Here is an 11326-nt window from a genome sequence, read left to right as displayed (position 1 = left end):
ACTGCCTCCCGCAGTTTGGTCAAACTCATTCTGGTAGCTTCGAGAACACTGTCCAACCATCTCGTCCTCTGTCATCCCCTTCTCCTTGTGCTCTCCATCTTTCCCAACATCAGGGTCTTTTTCAGGGAGTCTTCTCTTCTGCTGCTCATGCAGTTTTGGGCAGAGTCCACATGATGGTGTTGGCATTAAGAGACAGCCTGTTTAATCCAGATTTACCCCAATCCATCAAAAGAATCTGTTGCCAATTACCCATTTGTGAGATTAAGCCGCTGTTGGCCATATAAAATGGCCTTGACATAAATAAAAGTACAACTCGTACAAGGCACTAAAAAGATGTTATTGTTGAATAAAACATCAACTCAGAGCTCTACATTGTTCACTAGACATCACTGAAAAAAATTATATTGAAGTCAAGTGAACAAACTAATACTTTATGAACAGTCTTTACCTTTGATGTGGTCTTCCAACAAACCTGTCAAAAGACAAATGATTCAAATTTCATGTTTTCGGAAGCAAATTGAATCATCCCAATTTTTGTCCCTGGCGATGTTATTATATCACCCTCTGTGTTTATACAGACATGCCGTGTTTAAATGACAGATAATGGCATGATTGCTTAAGACACTTAAAATAATGTGACACCAATTTATTAACATTAGAAATAAAGCCTTTGAAAAGGACCTTGAGCATTATATTAGCATTGATGTGTCAATCCTTTACTTGAAGGATGGTAAGCCTGAGTCCCAGCACAGTCTTAATTAACAGGAAATAATTAGTATCTTTTTCCCCAGCTGTGAATTTGAGGGTTTTTTTCAACTGAATCCATTGATTGATAATTACAGTGGAGTTACATGTAGTAAAACTCCCAGTATTGCAATTTCTAATTGGCCTTTAAGGACATTTTACTGTTTCAGATACTTTGTTCCAGAGTTCAGTTCTGATTTTTCTTTTCTTTTTTGAACAATTTAATAAGGACACTTTTCTCTAAAAGGTAATGGGATTGTAGAAAAGAATGTGCCCTATATATATATATATATATGTATATATGTATATATATACATATATATATATGTATTTCATTGCAGATGCCATTAAAATACAGACAGTTGTGGTGCTTTCTGTGTTTTAATACGTATAATTTTTAATTTAATTTGACAGTTGTATGTGTTTCAGTTGCTTTTATGTGTTGTAAATACATTGCAATGGCTGCGGTTGATGCAAATATCTATAATTTATCAATGTAGTCTATCCATCTCTCTCCACAGACACAAGCCAGTTCCTCAGAGATGTGTGAGGACAAGGGGACATCTACAGAGCAAGTGGTTTCAATGTGTAGTGGCATGGAACTCTGAGGACCCAGAAACTGCCTGTTTTGTGTGTCAGATAACACTCTAGGCCAGCAATGGTGATCCCATAGAATCATAGAATCATAGAATCATAGAATCATAGAATCATAGAGTTGGAAGAGACCACAAGGGTCATCGAGTCCAACCCCCTGCCAAGCAGGAAACACCATCAGAGCACTCCTGACATATGGTTGTCAAGCCTCTGCTTAAAGACCTCCAAAGAAGGAGACTCCACCACACTCCTTGGCAGCAAATTCCACTGTCGAACAGCTCTTACTGTCAGGAAGTTCTTCCTAATGTTTAGGTGGAATCTTCTTTCTTGTAGTTTGTATCCATTGCTCCGTGTCCGCTTCTCTGGAGCAGCAGAAAACAACCTTTCTCCCTCCTCTATGTGACATCCTTTTATATATTTGAACATGGCTATCATATCCCCCCTTAACCTCCTCTTCTCCAGGCTAAACATGCCCAGCTCCCTTAGCCGATCCTCATAAGGCATCGTTTCCAGGCCTTTGACCATTTTGGTTGCCCTCCTCTGTACACGTTCTAGTTTGTCAGTGTCCTTCTTGAACTGTGGTGCCCAGAACTGGACACAGTACTCCAGGTGAGGTCTGACCAGAGCAGAATACAGTGGCACTATAACTTCCCTTGATCTAGATGCTATACTCCTATTGATGCAGCCCAGAATTGCATTGGCTTTTTTAGCTGCCGCATCACACTGTTGGCTCATGTTAAGTTTGTGGTCAACCAAGACTCCTAGATCCTTTTCACATGTACTGCTCTCAAGCCATGTGTCACCCATCTTGTATTTGTGCCTCTCATTTTTTTTGCCCAAGTGCAATACTTTACATTTCTCCCTGTTAAAATTCATCTTGTTTGTTTTGGCCCAGTTCTCTAATCTGTCAAGGTCGTTTTGAAGTGTGATCCTGTCTTCTGGGGTGTTAGCCACCCCTCCCAGTTTGGTGTCATCTGCAAATTTGATCAGGATGCCCTTGAGTCCATCATCCAAGTCGTTGATAAAGATGTTGAATAAGACCGGGCCCAAGACAGAACCCTGTGGCACCCCACTAGTCACTCTTCTCCAGGATGAAGAGGAACCATTGATGAGCACCCTTTGGGTCCGGTCAGTCAGCCAGTTACAAATCCACTGAGTGGTAGCATAGTCAAGACCGCATTTTACCAGCTTCTTTACAAGAATATCATGGGGCACCTTGTCAAATGCCTTGCTGAAATCAAGGTAGACTACATCCACTGTGTTCCCTTCATCTACCAGGCTTGTAATTCTGTCAAAAAATGAGATCAGGTTAGTCTGACATGACTTATTTTTCAGAAATCCATGCTGACTATTGGTGATCACAGCATTCCTTTCTAGGTGCTCACAGATTGTTTGCTTAATGATCTGCTCCAGAATCTTCCCTGGTATTGATGTTAGACTGACTGGGCGGTAATTATTTGGGTCCTCTCTTTTCCCCTTTTTGAAAATAGGGACAACATTTGCCCTCCTCCAGTCTGCCGGGACTTCGCCTGTTCTCCAGGAATTCTCAAAGATGACTGCCAGTGGTTCTGAGATCACATCTGCCAGTTCTTTTAATACTCTTGGATGCAGTTCATCTGGCCCTGGAGATTTGAATACATCTAAACTAGCCAAGTATTCTTGTACTATCTCCTTAGTTATTCTGGGCTGTGTTTCCTCTGCTGAATCATTTCCTCCAAATTCTTCAGGTCGGGCATTGTTTTCTTTATCGGAGAAGACTGAGGCAAAGAAGGCATTGAGGAGTTCAGCCCTTTCTGTGTCCCCTGTTTGCATTTCACCATCTTCTCCTCTGAGCGACCCCACTGTTTCTTTGTTCTTCCTTTTGCTACGAACATACCCATAGAAGCCTTTTTTGTTGCTTTTAACCTCTCTAGCAAGCCTGAGTTCATTCTGTGCTTTAGCTTTTCTGACTTTGTGTCTACACGTGCTGGCTATTTGTTTGAATTCCTCTTTGGTGGTTTCCCCCCTTTTCCATTTTTTGTACCCATCCTTTTTTAATCTTAACTCAGTTAAAAGTTCTTTAGATAGCCACCCTGGCTTCTTTAGGCACCTTCCATGTTTCCATCTCATTGGTATTGCCTGAAGTTGTGCTTTTACTATCTCCCTCTTAACAAACTCCCAGCCATCATGAACTCCCTTTCCTTTTAGTATTACTGTCCATGGGATCTCTGGCCCTCCAGATGTTGCTGGACTACATGCTGGACTACAGCATGGCGGATGGTCATGGATGATGGGAGTTGTAGTCCAGCAGTATCTGGAGAACCACAGCTTCCCCATCCTTTGTGAGCTTTATGCACACAAGGGTCATTCCCCAGTCGCCCTCATACTAAAGACCAGCAGCCCATGTACAAAGGAAACCCTATTAGTTTGCTGAAATCAGGTCAGGACAAGTTTGCTGAGCTGAAGGGCAATATGGTGCCCTCCCCAAAGGCACATACAGAGGTTAGTTGGACTTGCAGTTGAATCTTACTCCAATACAGGTGAAAGGAAAGTATCTTCCACTGTGATTGAGGGCAGGCCGGGCCACATGGCACTCACAGCTCTGTCCCCTCCCCGCCTCACGATATCACTTGCCTGAGGCAGCTGCCTCACTGCCTCATCCTAGAGCCGGCCCTGGCTGAAATCTTGCGAAAACTAGGACCTTTCTCACAGTGTACATCACTTAGAGTTGAGTTTTAATGACAAGCAGCCATTAGGATGTATAGCAGTGGTTCTCAAAGGGTGTGGCGAGCCACAGTGTGTGGCAGGATGGGATGGCAAGTGTGGTGGGAACATTCAAGGACAATCAATAAAACACTTAAACATTTCAGTGCGATATAGTATAGAATACTATAGTATAGTACCAAAATATTTATTTATTTATTTGCAGAATATGGGTAGATATCTTTTCAAAATGAGAGTAAGAGCATCAACTGATACTGAGGACAATCTTAGCTGTGATCCGGAATCGCCATTCAAACAAAGTGCTGGAAAATAGCACTGGCTATTCTTCTACAGTTCTCCATGACATATTGTTGTGAACTGCGATTTTTAAGAAAAGAGAAAGGCTTCTTTGGGATGAGGAGATGAGATTATTATTGTTTGTCTCAAATTAGACCTAATATAAATGAGATTATCTGGCAAAAGGAAGCTCACACCACTCATTGAGTTTGTACACGTTATGAAAGGCTCGTTAATAATTACATTTTGGGAATGATTCTTATGTAGTTACATTGTTTTATACTTTCTCGATGTCCCATGATCACAGGGGTGCCAACTTGAACAAAATATTGTGGGGACCCAGGTAAGCCCCGCCCTGCATAATGAATCACATGACACAGTGAACACACACCATTTAAATGGGAATGCCCATCATCTTTGTGGGGGCCCGGCCCCATCAAATATTTTATTGGGGGGGCCAAAGCCCTCATAGCCCCTAGGAGCTGGCTCCTATGCACGATCATATTATAAAATAGAATCATAGAATAGAATCATAGAATCATAGAATCATAGAGTTGGAAGAGACCACAAGGGACATCGAGTCCAACCCCCTGCCAAGCAGGAAACACCATCAGAGCACTCCTGACATATGGCTGTCAAGCCTCTGCTTAAAGACCTCCAAAGAAGGAGACTCCACCACACTCCTTGGCAGCAAATTCCACTGTCAAACAGCTCTTACTGTCAGGAAGTTCTTCCTAATGTTTAGGTGGAATCTTCTTTCTTGTAGTTTGGATCCATTGCTCCGTGTCCGCTTCTCTGGAGCAGCAGAAAACAACCTTTCTCCCTCCTCTATGTGACATCCTTTTCTATATTTGAACATGGCTATCATATCACCCCTTAACCTCCTCTTCTCCAGGCTAAACATGCCCAGCTCCCTTAGCCGTTCCTCATAAGGCATCGTTTCCAGGCCTTTGACCATTTTGGTTGCCCTCCTCTGGACACGTTCCAGTTTGTCAGTGTCCTTCTTGAACTGTGTTACAAATCAACCACTGCTAGGAGTTGTTGCCTTTTGTTTTCCAGTGTATTTCTTATCCATAAGAGATTTGGTGTGGCGCGAGCAAATTTTTATTCTGAAAGTGTGACCCAGAGACAAAAGTTTGAGATCCACTGATGCTTGGGAAGCATGCCCAAACCAAGGAGGAATTAAACCCCTTGTTTCCAATGAACTTGATGTGCTGCCAAAATACAGAGCCATGCTTTCATGGTCAGATTAACATAAGCAGAGCAAGCTGCTATTCACCTGTGACATTTACTCCATGGATGTTGGTAAGGAACCTTGACAGATGATTGCAGTCACCATTATATGTATATATCTCTGATGATAATTCATATCGGCTCAGTCACTTCATGCCAGAGAACACTGCACAGCTTCCTACACAATGAAGATGTCGGTTGGCTTACTCACACACTTGCCATGTCTTGGCTGCTAGTGCATCTTTCTCAGCAGTGATATACATGAGCTACCAACTTATTCAGAATGCCTCTGTTGCTTTTCACCCGCACAACCTCTCTCATTTCAGTCATCAGTGTAAGGACTTCAGCTATACTAGAGCCCTGGTCAATTGTTCATTTAGGTACAAATGTCTGTGTGCATGCAGACTGGGGAGGTGCACAGACCTTGCATCTGTAGCTGTGTGTTTTTTTAAAAAATTCCAATCTGTTTCTGAGTCGCTCTGTGTTCTTTGTCCTTTAATCCGTGCTTTGGATTCCAAGCCGCTCTATATAGAATAAAGCTCAATTTTCCTCATTCAGTATAATGGGGTATCTAAAAAATAGCTATATCCATTTCCCCCTAACTTAAAAGTATCTTCAGCTATTGTGCTTTAACAAAAAGCTATCCAGAGCTCTTCTATGCTCCATGAGCAACTTTTTGGACTGTCTTATTGTAAAGCTTATGAAATCAGAGAAACATATACGAAAATTTAAGTTTAGAAACAACAGAGCAATGCAAGGCGGCTGATCCCACTCAAGGGGTTATTAACACACTTTGACTTGGAGCGACGAAAGACCTCTGAATCACCCCAATTTCCCTTGTTATTTGGCTCCCACATACACCCCCTAGTTTGTGCGTGTGAGCATGTGTGTAATAAAATATAAGAAACATTGCCATAATATAATATCAACATTCAAAAATCACATCTAGCTAATCCGACTATATGCCATATAAAATCAAATCAAAATGCTGTGAAAATAAATGCAACCATTTTGGAGCCGCAACAGAGCAATACGCTGGGGGGGGGGGTTGCTCGAACCCCTCGCACACTGAAAGACAGCATGAGGCAGTCACACTATGTGGTCTCCAGTACCAATGAACATGCCAGCTGGGCTCATGCGTCTCTGGCCCTGGGACAACCAGTATCCTTCATTTTGTGGCGAAACTATATGTTTCTTTCACATGGCTCCAGAATGCAGAGGTGGATTTAAAGGAGTCAGACCAGTTTGCCTGCACTGGGTGCTCAGCTGAGAGCAGGGCCGTCTCTAGCAGATGCAGCACCGGGGCATCCACTCAGCGCCCCCAAATTACCACAGATGGGGGGAGAAGTTGTGCACTGCCAGCCATGGGGGGGTGCGCCACTCTCCCCCATGCCGCTGTGGGAGAGCAATCGCCCCAGAGGCTTGGGAGGGAAGCTGTGCACCCGCCAGCCATATAGTTGGCGGGGCGCAGCTTCCACCCTAAGCCTCTGCAAGGATCGCTCTCCTCCCACGGAGGCTTGGGAAGGAAGCTGCACATATGGGTGACGGGGCACAGCTGATGGGCATGCAGGGAAAGGGGAGGCTGCCGGCAAAGCTGCGCAGCTCCCCCACTCACTGGGGCAACCCTGACAGGCTGGCGCCCTAGCGCAATGCACCATTAAGCCGTATGGGAAAGACGACTCTGGCTGAGAGGGTGCTGTGGGGGGCATCATGACACTGATGCTCAATGGAGGGTGTGAGTCAGGGGCACCAAATTTGGGTGCCGCACAGGGCACCACTAAAATTTGAAAGGCCAGAGTCAGCGGCTGCAGAATGCACAGCGTGACTTATCCCTGTTAAAGGCAGCAAGGGGGATACTCTGAGAGCAGCAGCAAAGGAAGAGCAGGGGCTGTGTTTCCAATGCCCTCAATCCATCAGCACAAAGATTGGCTGCTTACACAATGGGACTCTCCCTCCTCTCCTCCCCTGCCCACTACACCCACTCCTAACTTGCCCCAAATGATTTCGTGAGGAGAAGAAGGGGTGCAGTGCAGCAAGGCCCCCTGTCATACCAGACAAGACAAGGTGGAACAAGGTTCTGGCAGAGGGTAGGCAGGGCTTGGCAGGGCTCAGGCTGTGCTCTGGAGAAGACAGAGCTCTGACATTGCTCCAAGAAGGAGCCAGCTGGAACTGAGCTCTTCTGTAGTAGCAATAGCAGCAGGTGCAGCCTAGTTGTTCGTGGCACCTCTTAGTGGCCCCAACCTTCTCCAGTAACCTCCTTCTGTGATATCCATGTTAGAAGATGGCAGAGCCACATCCTCAGGCCAGTGTGGTGGGAGCAGGCATTGGCTCCATTGGCTCACCTCAGCACACTTCTGGGTCCAACCCTGCATGTCGCTCTCCTTCTGCTGCAGACTCCTCACCCCCCCCCCCCTTTCCTGAAGAGGGAATCTGACACCAGGGTCACAAAAGGGAGAAAGTTCCATTGCGCAAGCAGAAGGGACTTAGCAGCACTACTGCAGATGCAACACAAAACACAGCCTACTGGAAGCCTGATGACCACAGTGGGAAGAGACCCTGAAGGCACAAGGTAATGTTTCTACGGCAGGTGTGTGCCCACAGGTGCCATGTTGGCAACTTGTGGCGTACAATGTCTGGAATCAGCTCTCTGGGGTTTTGGACAGGGCACACACCTGGAGATGCCCAAGATAGAATCTGAGACCTCCTGCATACAAAGTGGATGTTCAACCACTGAGAGATAGGCCACTTTGTTCCCCAAAGTGCCTCTGCTGTGCTGGTGAAGTTCACTGCTGGCCAAGTAGATCTCTCCCTGCAAGGGGTGAAGCCTTTGTTACACTTCAGTATATCATGAGGGAGACATTAAACATGCTTTCTGAGCATTCAGGAGGCTCAGAATACCTTTGTTTGCAATTGTTTTTAGTGCAAATAGTGCTTTTATTTTCTTTTTAAAAAGGTGCTTGCTCAACAGTTTACTTCACCAGAAACACAACTGAATCACAGCGAAATGTTTTAGCAATCAAGACACCAAATTTTAGCTTTGAATGTTTTGAGGATTATCATGGTGCTTTATTTCATATTTCATTCTTTCTACACACACGAGAAAGAGAGAGAGAGGGAGAGAGCGTGGGGCTGTTCTGCAGCCCTTCTACAGGGATCTCAATCAAAGAAATGTGTATTACATTTTGATTCATGGACATTTTTATTGCCAGGTGGAGCTAGAAGACGGATTGGGAAAAGGAATCTCAACAGGTTTCTCTTAGCCTCTCCAACACTGGAGGGCTTATGAGAGCAGCCTTTTGATTCTCCACTGTTCATCGATCAACCCTGCCGCTACACGGTGCCCAACGCCTCATTTAGGGGGTTTTTTTAAAGGTTAAAATAACACCTAGTTTCTTAAGAATGTTAAAGCAAATCTAAAATGCAGGCTAGCAAGCATATACTTGCTGTAATAGGGCATATTATTTGAGTAGCAGCTATGGCAAGTTGTAGAAACTGCAGCTGAAGTTGAACCATGTATCACTGGAAGAAAGAGCATTTATGGGAGTCCGATTTATGATTCTGAGTTTTATTTTAGGTAGGTTGTAAGTAATTTTTGGACACGGGTGGCGCTGTGGGTAAAACCTCAGTGCCTAGGACTTGCCGATCGCATGGTCGGCGGTTCGAATCCCTGCGGCGGGGTGCGCTCCCGTCGTTCGGTCCCAGCGCCTGCCAACCTAGCAGTTCGAAAGCACCTCCGGGTGCAAGTAGATAAATAGGGACCGCTTACCAGCAGGAAGGTAAACAGCGTTCCGTGTGCTGCGCTGGCTTGCCAGATGCAGCTTGTCATGCTGGCCACGTGACCCGGAAGTGTCTGCGGACAGCGCTGGCTCCCGGCCTATAGAGTGAGATGAGCGCATAACCCTAGATTCTGTCAAGACTGGCCTGTACGGGCAGGGGTACCTTTACCTTTAAGTAATTTTTATTCTATGGTTTTAACTTTTTTTAAAAAAAATTAAGCTGTTAAAGGTAAAGGTACCCCTGCCCGTACGGGCCAGTCTTGCCAGACTCTAGGGTTGTGCGCCCATCTCACTCAAAGAGGCCAGGTTTAAGTGATTTTATTATTGTATTTTTATATGGTAGTAACCTCCCCTGGACCTTATGGTGAAGGGTAGGAAATCCTATAAAATAAATACACACACACACACACACACACACATCTCTCATAAACAAATTCCATGTGTGCACACATATAATACACATTGACCCTGTATATATGTAGTATAGCATAACCTAGTGGTCCAGAAGCTACATAAAAAAGTATGCAAGGCTCCATAGAGCACTGATGTACCAAACATGGAGCATTATATGAGCATGGACTGCTTCAACTCTTCACTATTGAGGAATCCTTCCTGACTAATTATCTAACACTTTCTCATGTGTGCCTGCATGTACACACACTGGAGACCATCTGTGTGCACTGCAGTTGCTGGCCTGTGGTTAATGTCTATTTAATCGTTCTCCCACATAAGCACCAAATTCTACATGCATCCTAAATGCATTGGAAGTAAGACCTTCTGATTTTAATGGAACCGATTTCCAAGCTAAAAAGTGTGCCTGAGATCATGGCCTTCCTTTTAAGTCAACATGAGCTCTGTAACTCTTAAGAAAGCTGTAAAAGATCAAACGGTTCATCAGGTTTGCTTTTCTTCTCCTTTGCTATAAATTTGGAGCTGATAATAACTTCCTTGTACATAGTTTATTTGCAGGTTTGTGTGATATATCCACAAACTCTAATCCCCTTGGCTATAAAGGTAAAGGTAAAGGTACCCCTGCCCATACGGGCCAGTCTTGACAGACTCTAGGGTTGTGCGCCCATCTCACTCAAAGAGGCCGAGGGCCAGCGCTGTCCGAAGACACTTCCGGGTCACATGGCCAGCGTGACATCGCTGCTCTGGCAAGCCAGCGCAGCACACGGAACGCCGTTTACCTTCCCGCTGGTAAGCGGTCCCTATTTATCTACTTGCACCCGAGAGTGCTTTCGAAGTGCTAGGTTGGCAAGCGCTGGGACCGAACAACGGGAGCGCACCCCACCGCGGGGATTCGAACCGCCGACCTTTCGATCGGCAAGCCCTAGGCGCTGAGGCTTTTACCCACAGTGCCACCCGCGTCTCCTTATTGGCTATGCTGCAGGATATATGTTTTAGATATATTTACTTACCTGCTTACTTGCCAAAAATCCAGTGACACCATTGGAACCCAGCTGGTTCTGCATGTGGTGCTGCTATAGTTCAGAGATTTCTTAATAGAAAATGCAGTCCAGAAAGTTGCATGTATTTTAGCTTATGAGTCCCCTGCCTCAAAGGTTGGTAGGGTTAAAACTGCATAAATCATCATTTTTGTGCTTCTGCTTTCCACCTGAAGTCATGCTGCATCCTGGGACTGGAAAGTTGTGTTCCTGCTGCGTTTATGCACAGTGGGCTGTGCCAAATGATGGTGTTGCATTCATGTAGTGGTCAGGGCACTTAATTTTCACAGGTTTCTCCTACTGGCAGCATGTCCCCCATCCCCCGCACCCCATTGTGGGATCCTCCAGAACAGAATGAAACATGGTACTGAGGATTGCAGGGGGTGTGGGGACAGCAAAAATCAGATTCTCCAGTTTATGGGAGCAGAAGCATTTTCTGCTAAGGCATTGGGTATAAATCACTATGCTTGCCTGGCCTTGGTATGCAAGTTGATATCACAGAGTTTGGTGGGATCGCAGAAGATGGTTTTGTGCAAAAGAGTAAAAATATCC

At 45.1% G+C, this 11326-nt stretch overlaps 1 long non-coding RNA gene across 1 annotated transcript in view; it reads right to left on the bottom strand.

The window, feature by feature from the left end:
• Positions 1–363: 363 nt before the first annotated feature.
• LOC310675274 overlaps positions 364–11326 on the bottom strand; it is a 64330-nt gene continuing 53367 nt past the window's right edge. The window contains exon 3 of the long non-coding RNA XR_014510019.1: positions 364–472. This is a non-coding gene — a long non-coding RNA (uncharacterized lncRNA). The remainder of the gene's footprint in view (positions 473–11326) is intronic.

The sequence above is a fragment of the Podarcis tiliguerta genome (genome assembly GCF_965153285.1).
Source record: "Podarcis tiliguerta genome assembly, chromosome: 3".
NCBI lineage: Eukaryota > Metazoa > Chordata > Lepidosauria > Squamata > Lacertidae > Podarcis > Podarcis tiliguerta.
Note: the sequence above shows the minus strand (reverse complement) of the source record. Positions and strands in the feature narration are given on the sequence as shown.